The sequence below is a fragment of the Sus scrofa genome, chromosome 16 (assembly GCF_054392235.1).
Source record: "Sus scrofa isolate SSC_HxYL_T2T_F1_AM1 chromosome 16, Sscrofa_HxYL_maternal_Yorkshire_Landrace_v2.0, whole genome shotgun sequence".
NCBI classification, from domain to species: domain Eukaryota; kingdom Metazoa; phylum Chordata; class Mammalia; order Artiodactyla; family Suidae; genus Sus; species Sus scrofa.
In genome coordinates, this window is record NC_139398.1 from 87,577,223 (window position 1) to 87,589,823 (window position 12,601).

Here is a 12,601-nt window from a genome sequence, read left to right on the forward strand (position 1 = left end):
ACTATTTTCTTGTTAAATTAAGAAAGCAGTAGGAGTGGGAAGGGCCCACCTGGCCCAGTGCTGTGAAAACCTGGACAAGAGTAAGGAATGCAAACCATTTCAGGGTTGCACACTGTCACCTGTATTTGCAGGTGCAGAGAAAACCCAACACACACTCGTTCTGTTTGTAGGAAAATGCAGGCAAAGACATGGCATGAGATGTCTTGCTTGGTATTGAGGAACAAAGGGGTGGAAGATCTTTCTGGAAAACGTGATGTTTTGTTACCATAAAATAGTTTCAGATTGTAATCAAGAAAGGACGTTGGTTCTAAATTCAGATTTCTAGTCCTTGTCTGAAAAGCTTACAAAACTAGGGGCTGATTGTGGCTGACCTAATAAAAATGAAAAAGAGATTTTCTATAAGCACCTGGGACGGCTATTATTACTTTTAGGTCATTACTTTGGGGATGTTCTGATTTCAGTTCTTCTATTTGTATCAGGATGTTGCTACAGTATCTTTTAAGTCAGAATTAGAGTAAGTCAAGAATTCAATCAGTAAGCTGGAGAAACATCACCGGAATCTGTAAACAACACAAACTTTGTAACACGGTATAGGTAATGCTTGTGCCTGTCACAGTTCTGAGGGTTTTCCTTGTGTAAACTCACTCGGTCCACACCACAGAGAGCCCGCTAGAGCTCTAGCCTCCATCATGATCAGGAAACTGCCCATGAAGTGAAATTCAGTTGTCTGAGGTCACGCGGCAGGTAGGTGCGGCAGGTAGGTGCTAGAGCTGGAATTGAAACTCACGCAGTTGGTGAGTATAAATACTGGAGTTCCCGTCATGGCTCAGCGGAAATGAACCTGACTAGTATCCATGAGGTTGTGGGTTCGATTTCTGGCCTCACTTAAGGATCTGGCGTTGCTGTGGTGTAGGTCGCAGATGTGGCATTGGTGTGGCTATGGCATAGGCTGGTGGTTACAGCTCCCGATTCGATTTGACCCCTAGCTTGGGAACTTCCGTAGGCCGTGGGGGTGGCCCGAGAAGGAAAGAAAAGAAAGAAAGAAAATATAAATACTGAGTGGCTTACTTTAGTGGTTTACACCCAAAATATACCTAGATCATCCGCAGATTTGCACAACTGGTCCAGTTTTTAATTGAGCATTTCACAAGCGTATTTAAATGCTAAATAGATTTTGAGGCAATAAACCCCATTGTACCAATCCCTTAAGAAAGAAAGTCATTTTCTGTACTTATATCAGACAATGAGGTCCCTTCCTAGCCCCACCCCCTCCTCCCACCACATACTCAATCAGGATTATATCCTAATCATTTCATTAGTTCCCCAAATTAATTTTCCTCTTTCATATAAGGGCCCTGAGCTTGGGGGTCAGAGGAAGTCTTTCCCTCCCTCCCGTCCCTTCCGTGGGGAGAGGAACCTGCAACCAAGCACAGCAGGCGTGGGGCGTGTCTTTACCCGAAGCCCACGTGAGTGCTGAGAGCAGCAGCCACCGACCAGAAGGGACTCGTGGGTGACACACCCCTGCTGTGGAGCCTCCAAAGCACGAAGGGCAGGCATTGTAATGGAAATGGGGTGGCCAGGCTGGCTTCTGCTCCCTGGGGGGTTACTTCTGCTCTGCTTCCGCTCCACCACCTGGAAGGGACCCCAGGGTGTTTGTACACGTTGACAATGACCCCAGCAAACTCGCTGGGTCTCCATCACTTTCAGCTGATCTTTCTCAGGGGCATCTCGCTCCTTGGCGTGGCAGAGAGAGCAGCTGTTACTGCCCCTGATCAAGGGTGGAAACAGATGCTGGCACGTGGGGAACCTGGTCATCCCACTAAGAAATGCCGGAGTCGGGATTCGAACTGGATCCCCCTTGGACTCCTCAGCGTTCCTTCCACATTATCTAAGACAGTAAACAGCAGTCTCTGACATTCCACCAAACCCCGCAGATTTGGGGAATTTGAGGAGTGGGATGAAAAGGAACGTTTAATTTCTCCATCATTAGCTGTATAATCTCAATGTCGAGACGATGGCATGACAAGTCCAATTACTTTGTTTTCCTTATTAAGATCGAGGTGGGTAACTATTTGGTCAATATCACTGTACACAGTACCAAGTAACGTAGCCAAGAAAACTGATGTAGCCACAGATGGCCGAATGGTGTCTCTATAAAGACACAGCCTTTAAGGAAAAACAAATTCTCTAGCTACCGTTGCAGACATGATGCAAATAAATGATGTGTTTCACAGAGACAGGAACTTTATTTAAAGGCTAGACTTGATGTGAAGCCTAATCAAAACGACATAAATTGTACTCAAATATATTCTCAAGAAATCTAAAATGGAGTTTGCTTAATTTAAATAAAGCAATTTTTATAAAGAAGATTTCTGATTAGACAACGGCATACATCAAATATTTTAAAGGATCTTAGATTTAAGTTTTTGAGACCGAGCAGGACACCCTGGGGCCTTTCTGAGGACAGACTCCCCTGGTGGCCCCCCCCATGTCCCCTCCCTCCCATGTCCCCTCCCTCTTGTTTGTAGAAAAGCTTAGCCTCCTAAGCTTTCCCAGAGTTCCAAAGAATGAATTTTATCAGAGAAGTGAAAAAAATGCAGAAACTAAGGAAAAGAGTCAAGCAAGACAAAATAATAACAGTTTAGCCCTCAAACAAAGTCAAGGACCTTCAGTTCCTCCTTGAAGCTTCTAGATAACACCCTGAGCCGTGTCCTTGAGTTGTTTTGCAGACATGGAAGCCCCCCACCAGGTGGAAGACGGTAACTGCGTAGAGCCCGGGCTGCCTGGACCCAGAAGGCTGGTGGTGTTGACTCCGCAGATCCCACCTGGTTGTCTCACCACCAGCCCATCAGAACAAAGTCCAGAAGCTGATCACACGCCCCGCCACGCTCACCCTTAACGCTGCCCCTGAAACCCTCCCCTGACAGCCTTCGGGTCTTTTGAGCACGAGCTGCCCATCCTCCAGCTCGGCCCCTTGTTGGATGCTTTCCTCCCCCGTGTCGGGACACTGGCGTCACCGCGCGAAGGTGAGCAGACCCAAGTTTGGCTGGGTGACCTTTGGCGGGAAGCGTGGGAAAGCTGTATCGGTTGTCAATTACTAGCCTGCTGTACGTTAAGGGAATTAGATTTCGATCTGATCCATGGATATAAGCTATGGATTTAGTTTCTTTGGGGGATATAATTAATTTTAACCGTGAATGTACGCTATGGATTTAGTCTCTACGGTGGGTTCGGGTCAGCTATGGGCATTTAGTTTATCCTGACCCTCGCGGATTTTCATATGCCTGTGAACTTAGGGCACAGACCTGGGGTGAACAGAACCACGTCTCAGAGGGTGTCGGGATGAAAACGTGAGGCTGTGGCATCTCCGCTCACTGTCTCGGGTACCCAGGGCCCTGAGACCAGTGAGGCACACCTGCATGCCCAGCACCCGTGGGTGTCCCAGCAGGCGGCCAGAGCTGAGAGGGAGGAATCCGGTAGAAGGGTCAGCACGAGCCGAAGCCTCTTTGATGTCCCCGCCAGAACTCCCGACAAAAGCCAGTAGGGGGGCTGCCACTTCCCAACCGTGTCCCACACGGTCCTTCAAACATTAGCTGATCCTCACGCAGGAGGTGGACACACCAGTAATTTTGTGAATGAGCCAGTGGAGAATGGAGGGGCAGATCGCTTACTCCGGGCAGTAAGTGGCAGTGTCGCCCAGCACCCCGAGCCTATGGCTGGAATGAGAGCTGGAACCCAAAGTCTGCATTGCTGAACCGTGTCTGAGCTTCACCGAGACCTCTCCCCATGCTCTTGGCTCTAAGAATTGTTAAGTTTTATTGAAGTGTAATTAATTGACAAGGCTCTGATAATTTCTGCTGGGCAAAAACATACAAAAGTAAAATAAATAAAAAATAAAAACAACTCTCAGGAGTTCCCATTGTAGCTCAGGGGAAGCGAACCTGACCGGTATCCACGAGGATGCGGGTTTGATCCTTGGCCTCACTCAGTGGGTTAAAGAGCCAGTGTTACCGTGAGCTGTAGTGTAGGTCGCAGACTTGGCTCAGACGTGGTGTTGCTATGGCTGTGGTGCAGGCCGGCAGCTGCAGCTCCAATTTGACCCCTAGCCTGGGAACCTCCATATGCTGCAGGTGCAGTCTTAGAAAGACCAAAAACACCCCAACAAAGCCACGCAATCATGCATATACACATACCTATTCTCTTAAGAGTTGTTAATGGTTCTGAGTAAGCTGGGATGTGCCAACCTTATCTGACCACAGCATACCCCGTTCCCACCATCCCACCCCTGCCTGACTCGTCCTTAGGAAGAGCCGAAGAGCCAGCGCTCCGAGCTGGACAGGCGATCTCCACCAAGTCACGGCCTGCGGGGGTACCAGCCAGACAACGTCATGCTGACTCCACAGACGGAAACCAACCAGCACGCCACTTCTGACCACGGCTTTCCACCAAGCATCTTCAACAAGGTCAACGCTTTCAGAAGACCGATTTCCAAGTAAAACCTTCCACTTTTACTGAACACATCTCATGCAATGGGTGGTGTTTATAGTCATTCATTTTCCGGGGAGGGGTGTACTTTGCTGGCGTTGATAAGACATCAATGAGAATGAAGGAGTCAAGCATCAAAACTGCCAGGAATGGGAACATTAATCCCAGGCACGGTTTGCAGGGATATTTTAAATGGTACAAAGACAATTTTTCAACATTTCCTGGCTTTGTCATGTGGTATTTATGTTGGCTTGTGTTAAGATTCAAATACACAGGGAGTTCCCCTTGTGGTGCAGCGGAAACATCCGACTAGTATCCATGAGGATGTGGGTTCCGTGCGTTCCACGCGGCGTTGCCGTGAGCTGTGGCATAGGCCACAAATGCGGCTCGGATCCCGCATTGCTGTGGCTGTGGTGTAGGCCAGAGCTGTAGCTCTGATTCATCCTCTAGCCTGGGAACTTCCATATGCCCCGGGTGCAGCCATAAAAAGACCAAAAAAAAAAAAAAAAAAAAGATTCAAATGCACAAAAAATCAAGTTTATTCAATCTTCATATTTGAAGTGGCAAAATTAGTAGTTTGGGAGCTCCCGTGTTGCTCAGTGGCTTAAGGACCTGATAGTGTCTCTGTGAGGATGTGGGTTCAATCCCTGGCCTCCTTCAGTGGATTAAGGATCTGGTATTGCTGTGGCTGTGGCCTAGGTCGCGGTTGCAGCTCCGATATGATCCCTGCCCCAGGAACTTCCATATGTCACAGGCACCGCCTGTAAACAGAAAAACAACAGTTTGGCCTCTGCTTTGTTCGCCTGCCTCTCCCGGTATTGAGGGTTTTTCTGTGCCACCAGGATGCAATGTTCTGCTGACCTCATTACATGCAGAGGATAGAAACACCTACACAGAAATTCCTGGAGTCTTAGCAATTTTTTGAGGTATGATTGACATGCAAAAGGCTGCCCAGATGTAGCATATACAACTTGATGCGTCTAAGAGGTGGCTGTTTGTGAGGTGCCTGAGGGGGCAGAGGGCATGAGCGTGCCAGAAACACCCACGCGATGCCTCTACGCACCCACGTCCCTGGCATGGGATTGCGGCCACGTGGCTGGTTCCGGCCAGGGGGCGGTGAGAAGTGCGCATGTCCCTCCGGCGTGGGGGCGGGGCAGCGCTGAGCGCGCCCCCATCCTCAGCCTCCCACGCCGGGACTCTGGATCCGCGGTGCCCGGTCCAGAAGCCGATGCAAGATGGGGTGGGACCCCCAACCCCATAGGCAGGAAATGCACGCTCCCCGTGTGACCCTGAGACCTCAGCGTGTGGGCTCTGTTGCGGAGACCAAGCTCCCTGCCCTGAACACGATTCCTGACAAATCACTGCAAACGATTTACCCGGAACGGGAATGATCCACAGCGAGCTGAGATGAGCAGATGTCCCACCCAGTGTTAGACAGACCGAGGGGTCCTATTCCTAAGACAGAGTAATATTCACGCAGGAGCAGGGACATATATGAGTGGAGCTGAAGAGACTCGTATTTACGTTGGGATCTGTCCATGCAAAAATGCAAAAAAAAAAAAAAAAAAAGAAAGAAAGAAAAAAAGCAAACGGCGGTCAAAGAGGGCCAGGTGGTTGGGTGGCCAGGCTGAGGGGCCCCCTTCGCTACACAGAGAAGCTGGCTTCTACCTGATGGCACTCATGGCAAATGGATTAACCTTTTTATTTTCTTTTTTGGCCGCCCCGTGGCATATGGAGTTCTTGGGCCAGGGTTCAGATCCAAGTTGCAGTTGCAATCTATGCTGCACCTGCATCTGATCCTTAACCCACTGTGCTGGGCGGGGATGGAACCTGCTTCCCGGCGCTCCAGAGATGCCTCCGATCCTGTTGTGCCGTAGCGGGAGCTCCAAAATCAACTTAAAATGCAAAAGTTAAGGTTAAAAAGCCAATGGAAGAACATGGAGGGGTGGATCTCGTGATACGATGGTGAGGAAATGGGTCTTCTTACAGTTCTTGCTGGGAAAAGACTGATAAATGGAACTACTCCAAAATTAGTTGTTGTGTTTTTCTGATAAAAGATGAAAGACAGACTGGTGGACCATGATGGACCTCATTCTCTGCGCATGAAGCACAAGGAAAAAAATCACAATAAAAATGAGGTGTCAATTGATACGCACTCATATAAAATACATATGAGTAAGAAAATTTGCTAGTTTTCCTACATATCAATATTAGCTGTTTAGAAAATGTAATGAAAAAAGGCCTGTTAACAAAACTAGCAAATTCTGCCCATCCTGGGACAGGCAGCCTCTAAGTTGGCCCCGAAGACCCCCCCCCCCCCGCTTCCTGGTGTTCATGCCCCTGTGATTTGACGATGGGTGAGACCTGTCACTTGCTTCTAAGGAAGAGCCTGTGGCAGAATTGATGGGATGTCCCTGCTGAGATGAGGCTTCTGTGCAAGGCCTTGTTCTGCCACCAGCTCCTTCAGAGGAGATCCAGGTGCCCATGCAGAGGCCCGGGTGCAGGGAGACTCCAGCCAGCAGCCACCAAGGACCACGATGCTGCCAATGCCATGAGTGACCTTGGAAGCTGATCCTTGGTTATGGATGAAGAAGGTGGGGGAGGGATAAATTAGGAGTTTGGGTTTAACATATACATACTCCTTTATACAAAATAGATAACCAGCAAGGACCTACTGCATAGCACAGGGAACTATACTCAATATTTTGTAATAATCTAAAAGGGAAAGGGATCTGAAATATATACACACTTATATACATATATATGTATAAGTGAATCCCTGTACTGTATGTGTACCTGAAACTAACACAACACTGTAAACCAACTAGACTTCAATTTAAAAAACCCACAGATTAAGATCAATCAATCAGTCAATTGGCAGTTAAGTGTAGGGTTTAAGAAAAAAAAATAAGCTCTGTTTTGCCACGGAGATTAGGGAGTACTGACTGGAGTGGGAGGCCCCCAGCCCAGGCTGCTGGTGGGAGTGCAACCTGGCATAACCTTGGCCTTGGGCAACAGGACAACATTTCCCATCAGCAAGTAGGGTGTCCACACCCTCTGATCCAGGGACCCATTTCTGAGAGTCTCCTCTCTGGTAACACAGGCACAGGTGAGCAAATCCGATGGACAGGAAGATAAGAGAGACGGCTGCCAAGAGGACGGCTCAGCAACCCACGACTCCACACCTGGGGCGCTGGGCAGCCTTTGAGAGTGACCTTGATCTAGATCAGCCGACCTAATGCCAAGACATCCAGGGTCACCGGTGAAAACAGATGCGCAAACTTCAGACCATCACAAAGGGCGTGATCCCATTACTGTGAAAGTTTACACTGGTGTGACCACGAGCGTGAGTGTGTGTGTGGGTGTCAGAAGTTATTTCTGGCAGGTGGAATCCCACATCTGTTCTTCTCTATTTTGTATCTTCAGGTACTGCATGAATTGTGTACAATAAGCATGAACTACTTTCCATATCAGAAAAAAAAACTGTTAAGCGTTTTATGTGTTAGAATAACACACAACATTAAAATTTTGTGCCTTATCACCAACTCTGTGCTTTTCCTGGCCCCTTCTGCAAATCATGAGCCTTTGATATGCATGGCAGGAATCAAAAAATTTAATGATGATGATGATAAAAGCTGTAATAGCATCATGTAACTGTCTCATAGCAAGCTCTTTGTTGAGTGGACAAAAGCTGTTCCCAGAACTGCCCTCTGGGAAGGACAGTCTTCTGAGGGGCTATCTTTCACTTTGGGGTCAAAATCCTCACACCATGTGCTGTCTCCTATGGACCTTGAGTCTCTGACGCCAGGGCTGGTGCAGAGAAACACACCTGCACCTTGGCCATCCCAACAGCACGCTCCTGGTAGACCTGTGATCACCACGGACCAACCCAAGCTCTTGCCTAAGTCTCTTCACTGTCAGTGGGAGTGTAATCTGGTGCAGCTACTATGGAAAAGAGTGTGACAGTTTCTCAAAAATCTAAAAATAGAGTTGCCTAGTGATCCAGCAATCCCACTCCTGGGCATCTATCCAGAGAAACTCCAATTCAAAAAGACACATGCACATCGATGTTCACAGCAGCGCTATTCATAACAGCCAAAACGTGGAAGAAACCTAAACATCCATTGAAAGAGGACTGGATAAAAAGATATGTACATGTATATAAAATGGAATATTACTCAGCCAGAAAAAAGAATGAAATAATACCATTTGCAGCAACCAATGGATGGACCTAGCGATTCTCGTACTAAGTGAAGTAAGTCGGATAGAGAAAGACAAATACCATATGATGTCACGTATATGAGGAATCTAAATATGACACAAAAGAAATTACCTACAAAACAGAAACAGACTCATAGACATAGAAAACAAACTTGTGATTGAAAAGGGGGAGGGGTATGAGTTGAGAGTTTGGGTTAGCAGACGCAAACTATTTTATATAGAATGAATAAGCAATAAGGACTTGCTGTCTAGCACAGGAAACTATATTTCAATATCCTGTAATAAGCCATAATGGAAAAGAATATGAAAAAGAATGTATGTATCACTTAACCAATATATGTATAACTGAACCATTTTTCTGTACACTAGAAAACAGGTACATCATTGTAAATCAACTATATTTCAATAGACTAAATTAAAAATAAAACAAAATTTAAAAGTCTCCTGTTCTCACTTTCACTGCAGAAGGGCATTTGATTCCACCTCAATAATTGTTAAATTGAACCGAATTAGAGCCATCTACTCGTCCAATAAATCATTATCATCATGGGGGCAGATCAAAGTCGACAGCAACAGAGAAAACCCATCTGTTATTTTCCGCTTAATGGGCGTTTTGTGGTTAAATGCATTTAGTGGCAGGAAAGAAACCCCACAGATCATTTTAATTATGATTCTGTAAAAGTCAGGAGTTATCACCCTGAAATTAAAATGTAAACATTCAAGTGTATGCTGTTTGAGCTAGAAAATTATCTTACTACTTTAAACCGCATTTATATTGGATAAGAAGCCTTGGATTATAGGGATAAAGAGCTTGGTCTTGGGACATTTGGTTTAGGTTTAGACTCTAATATTTGTGATGCTTCTGGAAAAATCCTTCCCCTCATGTAACAGGTGGGGTCAGGTGGCCCTGGTGATCCATCAAGGAAGAGATGCTGAATGTCACCTGTGAAGCGTTTCGTCTGGGCAGGCAGAAGTAACACCATCGTGACTGAAGAGATGCCAGGAGGGCTGAAACAGTGTCACTGACCTCTGTCAGTGTTGGTGATGAAACCCAGCCCGCCCTGCTCTACAGAGTTCCACGTTCCAAGGAGACCAGAAGTGGGAGGGACTGTTCGGGTGGACTGGGGCTGAACAAGAGGGGTTCAAGGATGCAACGGGGGGCCGGGGATGGTGGCGTGCGTAAGTTACATTGGCCTCTGTCCACAATTGACACGAAGGTCTGTCCCAGCCTATTCTCAGGCCAGTAGAGATACGTGGGGAGAGTTTAATAAAGTCCTCTACTGTTGACTAAAACATGCATGCATGCAAAGTGCAAACGATGGAGCAAAATTGTTCTCCCTGATAAACCTTACGATCTGAGGTGTTCCCCCAAACTCATAAGTATGTGTTTCAAGCCCCGTCAATAAACTTACCAATGAAGAAGAGTGTTCTCATGTAACTATAAACGGAATGAACAAAATGACCAGAAATATAGAAATGAGAGCTTTCAGAAAGCATCCTACCTCTAAGTCTGGTAAAGACACCTAAAATGATTAAGAAACTGCATCCGCTTGGGTGTATCAGCATAAAAACCAATTGTATTAAAGCATATTCACCCCAATTTCGATCTCAATGGCAACAAACAGCCCCTCTCCCTTCTGGTCCATCCAGCATGTCTACACTGCCTGCCTGACACCAGCGCCTCTGCACCCTGGGTTTGTCCAGAATCCTCTTTCGCTGTAGGCATCCAGGGAAAAGGACAGAGCAGAAGGTCCCTTTTCTCAGCCACCTGCCACCAGTGCTGAGGTGACTGGGAGAAGAAGAAGAAGGCACAGAATGCTGGTGAAGTGGAGGGGAGGAAATACTGAACCAGAGAGAGTCAAAAGGATGGGCAACTGGGCCAGTGTGGAGAGGATATTGGAGGCAGGGACGGCAGGAAAGAAAGGAGAGAAAAGAGCTTTCTGGTCAACCTGGGACAGCCTGGAGGGGCAGAGCGGGAGCAGGGGAGGAGAGATTTACAGATCGTAAAAAGGGAAAGGGGCAAAAATCATAAGGGACACAGGAAGAAAGAGCAGATGAGGAGCCCCGATCGCCAGTTTCAATAAAGCAGAGGGAGAAGCCCGCAGCCAACAAAGCCAGAGGGAATCCTTCAGGCGGAGAAGAAAAGGCAGGCATGAACAAACTAAGGCAGGAGTTCCCGTTGTGGCTCAGCCGTTAACGAATCCGACTAGGAACCATGAGGTTTCAGGTTCAATCCCTGGCCTTGCTCAGTGGGTTAAGGATCCAGCATTGCCATGAGCTGTGGTGTAGGTTGCAGAGGAAGCTCGGATCTCACGTTGGTGTGGCTGTGGCATAGGCCGGTGGCTACAGCTCTGATTTGACCCCTGGCCTGGGAACCTCCATATGCCACAGGAGCAGCCCAAGAAAACGGCAAAAAAAAGACAAAAAACAAAAACAAAACAAAAAAAACCAAGGCAAAGACAGCCACTGGGAATAAGTGGAAAAGAAAGCCATTCCAGGAGTTCCCTGGTGGCCTAGTGATTAAGGATCCGGTGTTGTTGCTGCTGGGGTGTGGGTTCGATCCCCAGCCTGGGAACTTCTGCATGTTGCAGGCCAGGCCAAAAAGAAAAAAAAAGTAAAGAGACCTGAAACAGTGAAGACAAGCAAAGACACTTGGGAAACCTAACACGCCTGAGGAGGCAGGTGGACGGAGGAGGGGGAGGGGCTGGCAAGATGGAGAAATACCCCCTTGGGGCCTGGAGGCAGCAGGGCCGAGGAGCCGGGATGATGGGAAGATGGGAAATCTGAGATCCGTGTCACAAGAGGAAAACAGACGGCCCAGACTCATGTGTGTTTGGAAAGAAAGACTGTTCACTGGCGATGGAGGGTGACGGAGGGTAATTCGATAAAAAAGAGTGTGTATATACGTATGACGGGGTCACTTTGCTGAGCAGCAGAAATGGGCAGAACACTGTAACTCCACTATAATCTTAAAAAATTGAAAAGAGACTGCCACAGGCTCAGCTGTGTCCCCCAGTATTTGTGTGTTGAAGCGCTGCCCCCCCCCCCATCCCCCCTGTGGCTGTGGGGAGACAGGGTCTGTACAGAGGTAATTAAGGCAAAATGAGGTCATTGTCTTGATCCAATCTGACCGCCTCCTTGTCGGAAGAGGCAACGAGGACACAGACACACCCAGAGGGACAACCGTGTGAGGACACAGCCGCCACCCCCCCAAGGAGAGAGGCCTCAGAGGAGACCCGCCCTGCCGACACCCTCATCTTGGCCGTCCAGCTCCAGGACCGTGAGGCCCAAGTGTCTGCTCTTCAGCCACCCGGGCTGCGGCACCTTGTGGCTGCAGCAGCCCTGCAAGGGTAGCAATGATAACACCGGCCAGAGGACGTGCCGAGAGTTAGAATCACAGGGAGGGGAAGGAGGGGGAGAGGGAGGGAGGAGGAAGGACCGGGTGCAGAGGGCACCGCGGAAACATCCAGCCACCTGAACACCGCAGAGAAGCCGAAGAGAGGATGCTGACCGGTTAGCATGTCAAGGAACACCCCGCACGTTACAATTATTTGACAAAATAAACACCAACCCCCACGTGCTGACTGACGGAGGACAGCAGGCAGGATCCCTCCCCCATTTAGTCCTTGACCCTAAATACCGGCCTGCGTCCAGTGCCCACCTGGTGTGCCTTCTGGCAGAGAGAATGATGACATTTCAGGGCACGTGATTACATACAAAACCTCAAAACCCCGATTCTCATTTGCTAAGACGGCAAGAGCAGTAAGGTCGGTGTTTAGAGACAAACCAAAAACTCACATCACATGGGACGCACGCAGTACGAGGGGACACATTATTTGGGTCCCCGTGTCAACCAGAAGACACTTTTGACGGAGTGTCTCTTTGTTGCTTAAAA

General features: G+C 48.1%; 1 protein-coding gene and 1 long non-coding RNA gene across 2 annotated transcripts in view; one reads left to right on the forward strand and one right to left on the reverse strand.

The window, feature by feature from the left end:
• Positions 1 to 12,601, reverse strand: part of UBE2QL1 (ubiquitin conjugating enzyme E2 QL1) — a 46,856-nt gene that overhangs the window by 16,681 nt on the left and 17,574 nt on the right.
• LOC110257244 (uncharacterized) lies at positions 2,848 to 6,058 on the forward strand. The gene is made up of 2 exons (XR_002339604.2): positions 2,848 to 3,026; positions 4,305 to 6,058. It is a non-coding gene; the product is annotated as an uncharacterized LOC110257244 (long non-coding RNA).